Here is a 17,457-nt window from a genome sequence, read left to right on the forward strand (position 1 = left end):
CTAGCTGAGAGCCCCTCAGTTCACCAGGTCAATCAAGTTGGAAATATGGGATCACTAAAACTACCATTCTCCTCCACAGGAAGCCCTGGCCTATTCTAGCTGTTGGATAACTGCCTGTCTTCCTTCAGGCTCTCATATATACTCTTATCTCACACCATCATTGCAGCAGCCTTGTAATTACTAATCCTGCTTCTACTTGTGTTCTCAAATCTGCGTTCCATCTAGCTGCTAGAGAGCGCTCACTAATTCAGATAAGGAAGGATATTGATTGCCAATGGTAGCTGAATGTCTGTCCTCCCAGAAAAAATACTAAAGACTTTGTTAAGAAGTCCCTCCTTACAGGATGTGATTGTTACTACTGATTGTCACCTTGAAAGGATCTAGAATCACCTGAGACATCCCTCTGGGCTTATCTGTGAGGGAATATCTAGATTCCATTAATTAAGGTGGAAGACCCACAATTTAGTGAAATTACAACAGTAGTTGTCAGGGATAGAAATGGATAAAAACTGCAATCACTTGAAAACAGATCTCCTATATTACTTTCTGTGCTAAAGGAATTCTATGAGACAATAGTTAGAGAACAAAATGAAAATGGATGGTAAGATGGGAAAGGAATAGAAATCTGGCTTAAGAAATGAGATTAGGGAGCTGGAGAGATGGCTCAGAGATTAAGAGTACTGGCTAAACTTCTGAAGGTCCTGAGTTCAATCTGAGCTCACAACCATTCTCTTCAGGAACCCCAGGACTCAGTTTTTTCGGCTCTCTTGGTCTCCTTTTGGAGCTCCTGTCCTCTCCAGGTCTTTCTATCTCCCCCTTCTTTCATAAGATCCCCTGCACTCTGCCCAAAGTTTGGCTATAAGTCTCAGCCTCTGCTTCAATACCTCGATCAGAAGAGTCTTTCAGAGGCCCTTTGTGATAGGCTCCTGTCCTGTTCCCTGTCTTCTCCTGCTTCCAATGTCTATTGCATTGGCCCTTCTGAATGAGGATTGATCATCTTCCCTAGGGTCTTCCTTGTTGTTTAGCTTCTTTAGGAGTATAGATTGTAGTATGTTTACCCTATATTATATGCCTAATAACCATTTATGTGTGGGTATATACAATGTCTGTCTTTCTGCTTCTGGGATACCTCACTCAAGATGATCTTTTCTAGTTCTTACCATGCCTGCAAATTTCACAATATCCTTGTTTTCAGTAGCTGAGTAGTATTCCATTGTGTAAATTTACCACAATTTCTGTATCCATTCCTCCATTGAGGGACATCTGGGTTGTTTCCAGATTCTGGCTATTATGAATAGAGCTGCTGCAAACATGGTTGAACAAATGTCCCTTTTGTCTAGTTGAGCATATTTTGGATATATGCCTAGGAGTGGTATAGCTGGATCTTGAGGTAGCACTATTCCTAATTTTCTGAGAAAGCACCAGAAAGATGTAGACTTTAAAACAAAAAATGCTAAAGGAAGCAACCAAAATCACCAGTAATTCCACTGCTCAGTTATCACCATTCTTTTCTTAAAATAAATACTTACTTTATTTATTATTGTTGTAATGTGGATGAAGTGTGTGCAGACAGACACACATGTGCAGAGGTCAGAGAACAACTTGGAGGAACCATATTTTCTCCTTCAGTGGTGGGCTCAGGGGTCTGACTCAGTTCATCAGGCTTGCGTGGTGTGTCATTTGCTCTCTTGTGCTGTGAGACGTACCATGACCAAAGCAATTTGGGTCAGCTTACACTTTACAGTCCCTCTTTGAGGGAAACCAAGGACAGAGCTCACGGCAAAAGCTTGATGCAGAAACTACACAGGTACCTTGCTCCCAGATTCACATTGAGCCACAGCCCAGGCCCACCTGCCTGAGGATGGCCTCCCTGACAGTGGGCCGGGCCCTTCTTCACCAATTAGCAATCAGTAAAATGCTCCCACAGATATTGTCACAGGTCCATCTGACCTAGGCAGCTCTTCAGTTGAAGTTCCCTTTTCCTAGGTGACTCTGGGTTTGTATTAAGTTGACAGATGAAGCCACCTGTGACATGCCAAGTGCTTATACCTGAGCCATCTCACAGACACAGTAGCCCACTCTTTCTCTTCCGAGTCTGTGAAAATGAATGTGCTTGAGACACTTCAGTACATGCAGTTTTGCTCCTAACTTTATACTAAGAAATTTGTGTACTCAGCTTTTAACTGTCAAGTATTGCATCATTATGTTATTTTCCATATTAATTATTTTATAGAAACTTTTCTTTTTTGCTGTATTGAGGATCAAACTAAGGTCTTTAAGCATACAAGACAACCACTCTGTCACTGAGATATGTCCTGGGTTTTGACAAAGACGGGATAATCAGTAAACATTTGTCTAACCCAACTGAAGAAATGAGGTAGAAAGTGGAAAATGACTGTTATATTTGACTGCCTGCAGGATAGAATCTGAGTAAATGCCTGAGAGATAATGACACCACAGAGGGCCTGTGTAAGCCTGTACTTCCTTGGAGGTAGTAAATGATAAGGGAAAAAAAATGAACAAATAAAAAATGGGCTGGAGAGATGGCTCAGTGCTTAAGAGCACTGGATGCTTTTACAGAGGACCCAAGTTTGAACCTGCGCACCCAAAATTGGTTTACAACCATCTGTAACTTCAGTTCTAGGAGATCTGATTCCCTCTTCTGGCCTCTGCTGGCACCAGGCCCACATGTGATATGCTGACATATATGTAGGCAAAGCACTCATGTGCAGAAAACAAAATAAAAATGTTAAAGATTAAAAAAAGAAAGAAACTGGGCTAGGGATATAGGTTAATGTTACAGTATTTATTAGCCTATCACATCTAATACCCTGGATCTCAGCAACATGCTGTAAATAAATAAATAATGAAATAGTCGAGTTAGACATAAGACAATTTTTCAGAGAAGAGCACAGCAAATCTATAACAAAGACAGAATTAGGCTCACTGATTCTAGGACTGAAGCAAGGACCGTCACCTAGTCAGGAGAAACAGGGTCAGTGGCCTTATGAAGGCTCAGCCTCAAATATGGTAGGAGTACTTTCTACGTAGAGGTATTGAAAAAGGAAAGGGCTGGGGAAGATGAGAAAGTTTAAAGCAGAATGTGTAGCCATAGCATGTTGGTGTGTCACTGTGTTTTGAGATGGGGGGTGGTTCATAGGGGTGGGTTGAGGGCAACTAGTGATGTATTCAGAATTTCTACAATACTAAATAGTGTAAATTCACACTCAATAGTCTTTATACAGTGGAAGTTGCTTTCAGCGGGCCTGGGAACACAGGCTACTCAGCTACCCAGGTGGCTGATGTTGTAGTAAATGAATTGAAGTGTTCAGCTATATGTAATGTTTATTATTATTAGCCCGAAGATTATCATGGTGGTATTATTTAACCTGCTGTCAGAAATAATAAGACACAGATACCTGTTAGATGTACAATTACCTTATTACCTTAGGCCGAGGGTTATTTTACTTACCCTGTCTAAATCATCTCAACATCCATCTCCCAGCCCCCATCCAATGCCATCCTCCTTAACTATTCTATCTTCCATCCATAATCTTATAATTACTTGCTTTTATTTTTCATCTGGGCCTCTTCATGCGATTACTGGAGTCCTTCTTCCCCTTCTCCCACAGTTAGGTATATAAACTATTTATTAACAGCAAAGGCCCAGAGATTTTTCTTTTTTTTTAATATACCCACAGTACACCCCCAGCAGCCAGTGGCCTTGATATACTAACCTTGGACACGAAGGCCCCAAAATGGCGCCGAACCCTATGGGCTCTAATCTTCTTCAGTCACTCCAGGTCCTCACGCAGCTTGTTGTCTAGACTGTTGGCCAGAACCTGGCTGTACTTCCCATTCTTCACATTTTTTTGTCTGTCCAAGAACCAGTCTGGAATCTTGTACTGCTGCGGAGTTTGCATGATGGTGATCACACATTCCACCTCGTCCTCCGTGAGCTTTCCAGCCCTCGTGGTGAGGTCAATGTCTGCTTTCCTCAGCACCGCATGAGCATATTTAAAAAAAAAAAAAAACATGGGGGCCCGGATGGATGTTTAGACAGTGTAAGTAAAATATCTCTGGGCCCAAGGTAAATAGGGGAATTATAAATTTAACAGGTGTCAGTGTCTTATTATTTGTGATAGTGGGTTAAATAATACCACCATGATAATCTTAGGGATAATAATAATAAACATTATATGTAGCAGCAGTTAATTTACTACAACAGGCTGGGGCAGGAGGCCCCTAAGTTTAAAGTCTGCCAGGGCCACAGTCAGCATTCAAGGCCCGAGGATGCAGTGTGAGCTGGGGCAGCCCAGGTAACTTGGATTCCATGTGAGGTTAGCTTAATTAGCAACCTGGTGGGCTTTAGGCTTTCATGGTCATCATCCAAAGGTGTTTACGGGCAGGTTTGATTAAGGAGGGAAGACCCTCCAAGAACATGGGTGGCAGCATCTTATGGGCTGGGTCCTGAACTGAATCAAAAGGAGAAACCACATAAGCATCGTCATTCCTGACGGCTGAAGCAATGATCGGCCTGCCTCCTGCTCCTGTCATCACACTGCTCGTGCTCCCATGCCTTCTCTGTCATAATGGACCCCTAAAATGTGAACCAAAATAAACCCTTCTTTAAGCATTATCTGATATTTTGTCACAACAATGAAAAGTAACTGATACATCCTGTCTCCATTTTTATTTTTATTTTTATTTATTTATTTATTTATTTATTTTTCAAAAAATGAAAGACAAAAGGGTGGGCCAAGAATAACTGATGATAGGGTTCTGGCTTAGCGTGTGTGACCATAGATTTTATTCCCAACTCCTGAAACAGCATTGCTTTCCTAACCCAGAAACCTGTCAGAGGTCAAGATCCAGCCTGAAAAGGCGATATGGCTATCACAGCTGGGACAGCAAAGGGGACAGTAATGATTGGGTGGTGCACATAACTGTCTGTCATTCAGCAATTACAGACTCCTAATTCCTTTCACCAGTCCTGAGAAAGGTAATTAACTTAATAATGGGGCTGCCACTAGGCATTCCTGGGAAAAGCAGTGGAGAATAATTACACTTATCAGTTCCCCATCTTCTGCCTTTGTGGGTTTTCTTGCCTGAACATATCAGCCTGGGAATCTCTGCAGACATCTGCAGCAATGCTTGCTGGGAGCTCGCCTTCCCTCTGCTCAGTAAAAGGCCCAAAGCATCCTTGAGGTATTTGAAACAGTGTTTAAAAACAATAATGGTAATTTAGTTTTAAGCAGGGTTTTTATTGTTTCAGAGTTTTCACAGTTTCAGAGTTTTGGTTACCAGTATGAGCTCTGGATTTAAACCCCAGCTTTTTCACTTGATAATTGTGTGGCCTTTAAAAATGTATTCCATGTCTCTAAGCCTCAGCTTCCTTATTTAGAGAATAAAAACATATTAACTGGTCTTGGTGCACACCTGTGTTCTCAGCATGTGGGAGGGGCTCTTTCTCTCCCTTTATATTTTTTTTAGCTTTTTATGAATCAATAAAAATCCACTCCCACTCATCTCCCCGTCCCTCCATATCTGCCTTCCACCCTTGTTACCTCCCTTCCAAAAGAAAACAAAAGATAAAAGTAAGATAAATAAATAAATAACATGTCGTCATGGAAGTTGCAGTGTGTCACAATGTGTCATACAGTATACCCTTTTGTCCACACATCTTTATCTGCAAATATTCATTGCAATGACTCATTAGTCTGGTTCAAGGCCTCTGGCTCCTACACTATCAATACTGGATCCTCGCTGGAACTCCTTGTGGGTATCCTGTTGTTGCCCTGTATCATGGAGATCCCGCAGCTTTGGATCTGTAGGGCCAGCCCCTTCACTGCTCCAGCAGTTTATAGATGGGGTATATGTTGGGGTGGGCCAACTCAAAGTCCTGGATCTGGGCCCGGGTGGGAGGCAACTGAGTTGTTCAGCCCACCGCACCACTAGCTCCATCTCTCCAGCCCATGCTCTCTCATGCCCATGCCACCAGGCCCAGCTCTACTGTGCTGCCCAGGTGAGATGTGGAGCAAGGGGCTCCATTTCTAAGCTATCAGGGCTACATAGCAAGACCCCACAAACTACATGCAAACAAATAACACTGCCTGTCATAAGGACTGAAGGGGATCTGCAGTGTTCAATTAGTCAGCAAGCACATTGAGCACTTTATTTATTTATTATTGGGGGGTGGAGAAGTTCTCTCTACAGAGCCTTAGCTGTCTTGTCCTGGGATTCACTATGCAGACCTGGCTGGTCTTGAACTCAAGACTCTGCCTCCTGTTCTGCATCTGGGGTGCTGGGATTAGAGGCATAGACTATCATACCCAGATACTGTGAGCACTTTAGCATGAGCCAGGCACATTGAACACCACACAACCCAGATAGGCATTTCTGGTTGTTTGGAGGTGTTTTTTCTTGGCATTTCTGAGGATCAGATCCAAGTCCTCAAATATTGCTAGCAAGTACTCTACCATTGAGCTATGTCCCTCTCCCCCAGTATGTGGGGGCAGGGAGTGGAGCAAGTGAAAGTGATTGTGTGCTACAGTGGAAATCAGAAGACATTTTAAAGGGAAGTCTGTCTTCCCTTCTATCATGTGGGACCCATACATGATGAGACATCTGACTGGCCTGATGTGTTTTGATGACATTGGTTGGCCTTCAAGCCCTGGGATCAGCCTGCACCCTTTCAAGGAGGTCGCCACCTTGCCCTGTTTTCACATGGGTTTTGGGGATCCAAACTGAGGTCATGATGTTTCTAGAGCAGGTGGGCTCTACTAACTGAGCTATCCCCCCAGTTTCATCCCCGTACTTCTACAAACCCTTTTTTTTTTTTAAGATAGACTCACAATGTTGCCGGATGGGCCTCAGACTTGATAATCCTGCTTTCTCAGCTATCCTAACGGCTAAGAATACAGGCCTGCACACTAGGCCTGGCTCCTAGGTAAACGTTTTAGACTCGTAGTTGGTGGAGATACTCTGTTAACTAAAAGCTTATGAAATCCAGAATGTATCAGGTGGCCAGAGTGCTAGGAAGAAAATAAAATAGTGAAGGAGACAGGAAGTGTCGAGGGGTACGTTTGTCAGTTGAATCCATGACAACATTCTAGACAGAGCCAGCTGTGCCTGCTGGGTCCTGAGGAAGCTGTGGTCTGCTGCTTTAGAGAACAGGCCAGGGAGCCAGGGTGGCAGAAATGAGTAAGAAGACAAAAAGTAGTCGAAGATGAGGTCAGAGCTAGTCACAGAGGTCCCTGTGGACTGTCACCAGTGAGACGGGAGGAAGCATGGGGTTTTGCGCAGCAGACTGATTAAATCTGACCTGGTTTTTAGCAGAGTGGTTCTGAATGTTGGGCAGCAGGCCATGCAATAACCCTTGAGAGACAGGACAGTAACACAGGCCATGGTGATGGGCAGAGGATCAGAAGTTCTGTGTATTGTCTTAAAAGAAGAACTGACTGGTACAGCTGACAGCTGGATTTGGGAGGGGAGGATAGAAAGGTTAAGTTTTTGGACTGAACAGATGGGAGAGAAGAACTACCACTCACCGAGTCGGGAGGAACGAGGTGCAGGGAGCTGGGTTTGGACATATGTCCAGTGTGCAGGGTCCCATGTATGTGCAAGTGGAGGAGTCAAGCAGGCAGCTAGGGAGAAGGATTCCCTGGGCAGCACCTAGGTGACCTGGAATAATGAGGTCACCAGAGGAGAAGCAGCCGCAGAACTGAACCCTGGGCACCACAGGACACAGGCTGGAAGGTGAGAAAGAACCAGCAAAGACCTAGGATTTAGTAGGAAACCAGCAGGCAATTAGGAGAAGCCAGAAGTGGGCCTCATCCTATAAGAGTATCCAGTGAGACTAATCCTGTACAGATCAGTGAGTAGTAGGCTGAGGCCCTGAGCTAGCACCTCGTAGTTGGTGGGGAAAGCTGCATTTCCAAAGAGCTGAGGTTTCCATCTGAGAATTCGGGACAGCAGACCCCAGTTTTTCCATCCCGGTGTCTGCTTTCTTCATTCCCTCTATGTTCTAGACTGGCTCAAGTCCTTGGATGGTGAAGGTCAGGAAGTATACGTAATTGCCCTGAAAGCAAGAGGACCTGGGTTCAAATCTCCAGCATGCCTGTACATCCTATGACTCCAGCACTGGGGTAGAAGAGGCAGGCAGATCCCAGGACCTGGCCTAGCTGAAATGCTGAACTCAGGTTCAGTGAGAGACCCTGTCTCAAAAAAAGCAAGGTGGAGAGGAAAACAGTTGTCCTCCCTCCAAATGCATACTCTCACACATATGTGCACACTAACACATGCACACATGAACAATGGAAAGGTGACCTGGAGCCAATAAATGAATAAATAAAACAAAGAAGCAACTGAGCAGGCATATTTTCTCTTATAAGCTTACATAACTGTGAATGGTGAGAAAAAGATCTAGCAAGGTGAAAATATGTTGAAGAAAAAGTGATCTCGTGGTGGGGTGAGATCCGAGGGAGAATAGGATCTTTATGCACGAGACACCTGGTCTTGTTAAATATAGATTTTGATTTGAGGGCTGTGAGAGTCTAATTTCTGGCAAGTTCCCAAGAGAAGCCACCACACTCGTGGACTGTACCACAGGCCATGCATGGAGTAGCTTGCTGACACAAAGAGGAAAATTAATGTGCTGGAGGAAATAGGAAGGGTCTTCTAGTTGCTTTTGTTTTCTCAGTGACAAGCAGAGACTGAAGACCCAATATGGTCATACAAGAAGAAAGATACGAGACACCAGCAGAGCTGAAGCACATGCAAAGGTTTGCAGACTCACACTGGAAGCTGATCAGGCAGCCCAGCATCAGGCCTGGCAATGGAGTCTAGGAACTTGCCTTTCCCTTTCTCTTTGCTTCATTCATTTGTTTAATTGCAAAAGTACACGTGTACATGCGTGTGTGTGTGTGTGTGTGTGTGTGTGTGTGTGTGTGTATGTGTGAAGTAAGTACACAAGCATGTAAGTGCCCAAAGAAGCCAGAAAAGGGTAGGGTAGCAGATTCCCTAGAGCTGAAGATGCAGGCAACTGTGAGCCACTCACTGTGGGTGCTGGGACCTGAACTTAGGTCCCCTGGAGTAGCAGCAAAGGCTCTTCACCACTGAACCATCTCTCCAGCTGCTCTCTTCTTTTTCAGCAACTTTACCAGAGCAAATCTGATAAACCAAAAACCACACACACCTACTGTATATAGGTTAATGAGTTTGGATATATGCAAACCCACACAGAAGCATCCTCACAGTCAAAGGTAATAAGCCTCTTAAATGTTTTGTGCTCTTTTGAGTATTTGGTTTTTGTTCATTCATTCATTCATTCATTCATTCGTATTGTTTTCTTATTTGGAACCCTTGCACAAGCTGGGTAAGACCACTGCTATGAAACTCCACCCCCAACCCTGTTGTTTTTATTTGGTTGATTTCTATGTGTGGTATAAACATCCAATATGAGATTTTGATTCCCTTCTCTTTCACATACTGTATGGGGCATGGTACAGCATTTTAGCTGTGGGTACTCTGCTATACACAGATCTGTAGAACCTACTCATGTCATACCACAGAACCTTTGTCAGCAACCCATTGCTCACCTCTGGAAATGTCCATGTCCACCAGATTCACTGACAGTGCTGGCGTGGATGCTTCCAGTAGGTAGCCTACATTTTCAAAGCCAGTGGTATGGGCAAAGGTGGCTGAAGTCCACTATCCTGAATTCTTTCTTTGCCTTCCAAATACTGGAATTACATGAGGCCCTACACCCACTTAGCAATTATTTGGGTCCTGGTGATCCAAACTCTGGTCTTCACACTTGCTTGCAAAGTACTTCATCCACTGAGCCAGCCTCTCATTTTTAACTCTACTCAGTACGGTTCCCTGACTCCGATGAACCACAGTTTATCTGAACTGTTAGCATTTGTGAACACAAGAATGCTTGTGGGTTCTTAATGGTATCATTGAAGGCTGTGCTGGAGTGAACACATCTTTGTGTGCTCTGAACAACTGGAAGATAAATTCCTGGAAGTGGACCAAAAGATATCTGTGTTTTTTTTCCAAGTGTCAGGTACTATATCTGTATCAGCTACAGTTCAGTTAGCAGAAACAGCAGATGTTCCCGGCAGTCTAAGCAGAAGGAGCTTGGTTGTGGGTGCTAGGTGAAATGCGTAGTCACGAGGAGGGCACAAGAACAGATCTAGATTGAACTTTGAGAGGAGACTTCGAAAGTCAGATTGCAGTTCTCAGGAATATCCGTCATCTTCTCAAGCAGGAAAACCCTTCCCAAGCTAGGGAGCTCACTGCCTCGACTCCCAACTCCAGAAGTACTTTGTCTCAGCTCCAGTCGGAAAAGTGGAATAATCAGAAAGTCTCTTTCAATGGAGAAAGCAGTCACTTTCATGACAGCCTCTGCTGGCCAAAGCTCAGCATTATGGCTTCCTCTTCCTTTCTCTACAGCTCAGTTGGTTAACAAAATCCAATTCAAATCCAGAAGTTGAGCTCTGTAGGAACCTAGGAAATGACCTTGATAGTGTTCTGGTGTTTGGTGTCTGTAGTATAGATTATACAAAGAGGACCTTGGAATGCAGTGCCTCAGCAACCATCACACTGTGTGAGTGATCCAGTGCTGCTCCCTAAACTTCGTATAGCATGTGAGAGTGTTTTATCCCTCTGGAGATCAGTGACAGGATAAAGAGTTTTGCATTTTTTAGATTCTAATTCAGATTGAAGATTTTTAGCTTGGCTTATTGGTCGTATTTCCTGGGTTTTTGTTGTTGTTTTGTTTTTAAAGATTTGTTTGTTTATTTATTTAATGTATGTGAGTGCTCTATCTGCATGTACACCTGCATACCCAGAAGAGGTCATCAAATCCCAGTATAGATGGCTGTGAGCCACCCTGTGGTTCCTGGGAACCAAACTCAGGACCTCTGGAAGAGCAGACAGTGCTCTTAACCATGAGCCATCTCTCCCACCCTCATTTTCCTGCCTTTTTCAGTATTGGAATAACTAAGTTACAGACTGCCTCAAAACTCAACAGATTATGAGGCAGTGGTGGCACATGCCTTTGATACCAGCACTGGGTAGGCAGAAGCAGGCAGATCTCTGAGTTCAAGACCAGCCTGGTCTACAGAGCGAGTTTCAATCACAGTCAGGACTACACAAAGAAAATCTGTTTCAGAAAAAAATGAAACAAACCAAAAAAACCCAGTACAACACAATACAATATGATTCTCCAAGTCACCTGGGGAAAGGGGGTTACTGATCTGGGTACTGTTCAGTGGATCTCAGATAGGCTTACTCAGGCCTATCAGTCAGCTGGGGTTATAGGATGGCACTGGCTGGACACAATTAACTCTCCTCCCTGGAGACCCTTTCTCTACCAGGCTTCACTAAACTTAAGCTTATGAAATTAGAAGAGACTCAAATACTTTTTCTGCTCTGCTATGTTTGTGGAGATTCCATTGGTCAAAGCAAGCCATAGGCCATGTCCATGACCAGTATAGGAGGCACACCTCAAAGGCCTATGCCATAAGTCAACAAACAAACAACAACAACAAAACAAAAAGAATACAAGTAGGCCTGACTCAGTGGCACATGCAAGCAAGCATATTTTTGTAAGTTCAAGGTCAGACTGGTCTAAAAAGGGAGTCCAGGACAGCCAGGGCTGTTACACAGAGAAATTCTGCCTCAAAAAAAAAAAAAAAATAATAATAATAATACAAATAATTCTCAGGGCCAGGCAGTGGTGGCACATGCCTTTGATCCCAGTATTTGGGAGGCAGAGGCAAGCAAGCAGATCACTGTGAGTTTGAAGCCAGCCCAGTCTACAGAGTAAGTTCCAAGACAGCCAAGTTTACACAAAAAAATCCTGTCTCAAAAAAAAAAAAAATTCTTACCTGAGCATCATCGTATGCCTATGATCTTAGTACTCAGGAGGTAGAGGCAGGAGGAAAACTATAAACCCAAGGTCATGGGCTTTATCATGAATTCCAGGCCAACAATAAAATCTTCATCTGGGCATACCTATAATCTCAGCATTTGAGAGGCAAAGGCAGGAGGATTGCCACAAGTCTGAGGCCAGCCTAGGTTAAAGACTCAGATCTTATGTCAAGCAAAACAAAACGAGAGGCTGAACAGATAGTTAAGAGCACTTGGGCTTGGTTCCCAGCTCGCCACTGCCTGCAACTTCAGTTCCAGGGGATCCAGTATCCTCTTCTGACCTCCTGAGCACCAGGCACACAGTTGGTGCATATAAGTACATGCAGGCAGAACACTCATGCATGTGAATAAACCTTCAAAACAACACAACAGCTCAAATCGATAAGAGACATATACAGATGCTAACTAAAATGATTGAAATGGGACAGCACAGATTCCTTAGATAACATATTTCTAAGGTAACACATCTCTATTATGATTACACTGGACAGTGCCAAATACAACCGTTAGTGTTAAGCCTGGACTATGCATGATCTTAATTTTTGCTAGTTTTGCTGAAGACACATCAACCAAGATGTAAATGAACATTAAATCATAGGAACAAATTCTACTTGTGGGTCATCTTGCCTGTGTTGATTAATCTTGTCAGTCTGATTGGCATTAGAATCATCTAGGAGATGTGTGAGACATTCTTCTATTGTGTCTATGAGAACCTTTCCAGAGAGGATTACCTGGGGAAATTCAGAGACTCACCCTGAATGTGGGGGATGACACCATCCTGAGGGCTGTGGCTCAGAGCGAATAAAAAAGCCAGCCAGGGGGTCACATTCCCTTTTCCCTGAGGTGAAGAATTTTTCTCTGCACAGTTCCTAGTGGCATAATGTTCTGCACAAGTACATGGGGCCAAGAGATGGTGGGCTGAACCTTCTGAGACCAAGAACCAAAATAAATAATGCCTTCCTTACATAGTTTGTGTCATTCACTCGGTCACAGTGACACAGGAGTGATCAATACACTGCCTTTGGGGTCTACATCTCTGCATCTGTTTCATCCTTCCTTGCAATGTAGACAAAGGTAATGCCATTTTATACTTCATTGTTAAATAGAAACAGTTATTCAGAGGTCTTCAAGTAAAGTAAGAAAGCAAAGAAGCAAAGAAAATGGATCAACTGCACTGTTTGTGAAAATCCCCTTTCTCAAAGCCCCAGCCTTCTTGACCTTATGTGTACATGAGCAGGCCCACAGAGACACATGGAAGTGAGGAGAGATAACTAGAAGTATTTCACACAATTACTCCTTTGCATCTTGTGCAATATCCTTCACACCTCTGTGCTTGATGCTAGCCATTCATTCCTCTGCTATCACTAAGCCCAGGAATAGTAGTAACTCAAGACAAAGTTCATGGTGCTGAAGAGATGCCTCAGCAGTTAAGAACACTGGCAGCTCTTCCAGAAGACCCAGGTTCCATTCCCAGCTCCCACATGGCAGCTCATAACTGTCTGTAACTCCAGTTCCAGGGAATCTGACACCGTCACACAGACATACATGCAGGAAAAAAAAAATAGACAAAGCTCATTTTCTCTCCAGAAAGAGTCAGCACCAACCAGGTTTTAGCTTAGACTTTGGTGTCTGAAGCAAGTTTCTTCTGCTGGTATGTTGCTCCCTTCTGTGCTAACAGGATTGTCCCCAGCCAGAGGAAAGAAACAAGAGCAAAGGAGAGGTCATGTAGTGCGCATATACGTTCCAATCAACCCTTCTTACTGTCCATAGCTATGTAGTAACATATGTAACATAATCATTAGAAGAAAATCAGAATTTGGGCCATAAAAGAGTTTTTGGTAACAAGCCTTTATCAGAGCTGCCTTAATGAGGATTATCTGGGTAAAATTACCTTTGCCTCCCTTTCTCCTCTTCTCTCATAGCACTCCCCAACCTCCACTTTTAAAGTCCAGGAGAGCAAGAAGCAATCCATTTGTTTAGAGACGTGTAAGGAATACCAGAGTCCTTCTCTGAAGACAGTATCAGGGGCTGAGAAAGATGTTATGGACCCATAAAGATCACGTTGGTCCCCACACTACTACTGTCCAGCTGGTGACCTTATGCAAGTTATAGTTCCTGCTTAACAGCAGGGTAACAATGGGGCTTCCTTCCTCAGTTCCTTATAAAGAGTAAACATGTATAGTGCTGCTCCATGACAAGTGCTCAGCATACATGCCTGTTGCCCATGGTGGATCCCAGCAGCAGCTGTCGACTGGTTCAGTGGAGAACTTAAGTTTTCAAGGATGAATTAAAACCTTTGTGGTTAACAGCGGCCCAAACCAAAAGGATAAGTTCAGCTATGGGAAGTAGCGCTAAAGATGCCATTTGTACTTAGGTTTTTTAATTTGCCTTTTTAAATTTCTCTTTTAGGGGATATCTCATTAGCTTTCTTCTTTCTTTGTGTGTGTGTGTGTGTGTGTGTGTGTGTGTGTGTGTGTGTGTGTAGCCAGAAACTGTGCACTTGTTTTTTATTATTTTATTTTATTTTATTTTATTTTATTTTATATGCAGTGGTGGTTTTGCCTGTATGGCTGTGTGAGGGTTAGATCCCCAGGAACCAGAGTTACAGACAGTTGTGACCTGCCATGTGGGCACTGGGAATTGAACCCAGCACCTCTGGAAAAGCAACAATACTAATTACTGCTGAGCCATCTCTCCAGGCCCCTTGTTGAGCTGTTTCTCCAGCCCAGAACTTGCACTTGTTAGACAAACTCTCTGTCATTGAAGTGCATCACCAGGCCCTCCATTTTCTTGGGGGAAAAAAAAAACAAAAAACAAACAACAACTTAATTTCATTTTTAAATCCAAGCTAAGGTATTAGGCACAAAAAGGAAATTAGTGAAAAAAGATCAATTTTTTCTTCTTAAAAGTGAATGAATCTCTCAAGAGAAAATGCATATAAATCAAAAATACAAGAAAAATATTTTTCAAATATTCGTTCTAGGGCTGGAGAGATGGCTCAGTGTTTGAGAGCACTTGCTGTTCTTACCGAGTTCTGTTCCCAGCATGCAACACAGTACAGCATGCTGTACACCTGTGGCTGCTGTCCTAAGAGATCTGATATCCTCTTCTGGCCTACACAGGTACTGCCCACACACAGTGCACATACAGATGAGCAGGCATACACACACACACATAAATTTAAAAATAGCTTAAATTAAAAATGATTTATCCTGTCCTTCCCTGGTATCTTCATAATCAAGATGTTCTCTGTCCCTCCCATGACTACATCTTTCTAATCCCATGCAACTTCTCTGATAGGTCCAAGTGCACTGCCACCATGCACGTTCCAGGCACTATCGTGGTTCCAGTGACAATGACTTCTGTAGAAAATCGACCCCTCAGTCTGAAAGCATGGAACAGCTGTTGGTCATGGTCAGTCTTGGATGCTATGGGCAAGGAATTCAAACAAAAGACAGGAATAGTTTGCCTCTGTCTCTGAAGTGACTGGGCCCTTAGCTCGATCCAAAAGCTGACTTCACACAGGTGTCAAGTGACAAGTGACACTGGCAGTTGTTTGGCAACCTCGGTTCCTTTTCAAGAGAGCTGCTCCCCGAAGTCTCTCCACAGTGCAAGCCGCAGAAGAAGCCAGACAGAAGCTTTCATATCCCAGCTTTGACAGCCACGCAATGCCACTTCCTCACATTCTGACTGTCAAGGCCACTGAGAGCTCCACCCAAGTTCAAAAGACTCTACCTGTTGATTGGAAGATGTGTTGTTTCCGGCCCCAGTGTCTTCCACACTGATCTGGCTACTTCTGCTTTTGTGCATCCCTTCATGTAGTCCTCAAAGAAGCCTGGGGGATTGTATTTCATTAGTTTTTAAATCCTTTGCATGCGTGTGTGCGTGCGTGTGTGTGTGTGTGTGTGTGTGTGTGTGCAGGTAAGTACATCTTCATATGAGAGTGCTGATATTAGTATGGAGATGGGAGAACAATCATGGAGATTGTTGCTTGTCTTTCACCTTGTTTGCGACAGGGTCTCTTGTTCATCTCTGAATACTTGAGGCTGGCTGGCTCACTCTGTGGTGAGGCTTCCATCTCCCCTTCCTATCCCACTTTAGGAGTGCTGGGATTACAGATGTGCAGGACCACAGCTTTACATGGATTCTGGCGTTCCAAACCCAGAGCCCTGCACTTGTGAGGCAAATGCTTTACCCACTGAACCATCTCCCCAGCCCTGAGTGAAGCTTCTAATGCTAGGTCTTGCATGCTCTTCCCCTCACGGAAACTCCTTCACTTGGGTTGAAGTGCCCCTGCTGTCTGTGCAGAAAATCCCCCACCTCAAGCCTCATTAACATAGCATAGGCTTTTCACTTCCTCAAACAGAACACACTAAGCTTTCTTCCACCTCAGTGTCTTCCTGGAAGTTACTTTTCTTGATATGTCATGTGCTTTCTGTTCCCAGCCTAATGAACATCACTCCTCAAGAGTTATTGTCCCTGATCTCACTGTAAAAGTTTTCTCTTACACTCTGTCATAAAAATGTGGGCAAATCAAGAGGACATTGTACTAACTTAAATAAACCAGGCACAAAAAGACAAGACACTGAATGACAGGAGTTAACTTGCATGAGGAACCAAGGTACTCTACCAGCCCTTGCTTGTGGAGTTCTTAAAGGTCAAGTCCATACTGCCGGGGGCAACCGTTTACTTGGAGAGGTTGGGGAGAATGTGAAGAAAGTTAAGATGCTGGTCAAAAAGCACTGTTCAGCATGGAGCCCGTAGTTACCTCCAGGAACATATACTTAAAACTTGGCTAACTGATGAGTCTGCTGTTAAGTGTTATGTGTTGGTTTGCTTGGGTTGCTTTTGGAAAATGCAATAAATAGAGTGGCTTTGAAACTGCAAGTCTTTCTCAGTTTTGGAGGCTAAGAAGTACAAGAACAGAGCACTGGCCCAGCCAGTCTGTGCTGAGGGCCACATTCTGGATCAGAGGTGGGGTTCTCATGAGAGACTTTTTCTATACACTAACCCCATTGCTCAAAGGCTCCACACTCATGACCCAGTCACCTCCCAAAGGCCCCAACTCTGAGTGCCACCAACTTGGGGGGAGTATATAGATATTCAAATCATAGCAGCACAGTAGTTATAAAATAATAAGAAGAGGGCTGTAGAAAATGTTTGGAGGTGCTGGACATGTTTACACATAGATTAAAGTAGTGATTTTGTGAATTAGCTCCAAATTCACCAAGTTGTGTATACTAAATATATGCAGTTTTTGTGTATTAATCATAATCTAATAAAATAGTTTTAAAGAAATAGAAACAGGTCATTCTGTTTATATTTGACTCATTTAATTAGAATTTGAATAAACAATTAATGGTTTTTGTTTTGATTTTTGAGACAGGGTTTCTTCGGATAGCCCTGGCTGTCCTGGAACTTGCTTTGTAGACCAGGTTGACCAAAAACTTATAGATTTGCCTGCCTCTACTTCTACTGCTGGGATAAAAGGTCTCCAATGCCTGGTTTACACTAAAG

The 17,457-nt window shown here is 43.5% G+C and overlaps 1 protein-coding gene across 1 annotated transcript in view; it reads left to right on the top strand.

Moving 5' to 3' along the window:
* The window catches only part of Ankrd16 (ankyrin repeat domain 16), a 32,648-nt gene extending 15,539 nt beyond the window's left edge, over positions 1-17,109 (top strand). Inside the window, exon 8 of the transcript XR_009587741.1 lies at positions 15,241-17,109. The gene's annotated coding sequence lies outside the window, so the exon portion shown is untranslated. The remainder of the gene's footprint in view (positions 1-15,240) is intronic.
* The last annotated feature ends 348 nt before the right edge of the window (positions 17,110-17,457 follow it).

This window comes from Meriones unguiculatus, chromosome 19 (assembly GCF_030254825.1).
Source record: "Meriones unguiculatus strain TT.TT164.6M chromosome 19, Bangor_MerUng_6.1, whole genome shotgun sequence".
Lineage (NCBI taxonomy): Eukaryota > Metazoa > Chordata > Mammalia > Rodentia > Muridae > Meriones > Meriones unguiculatus.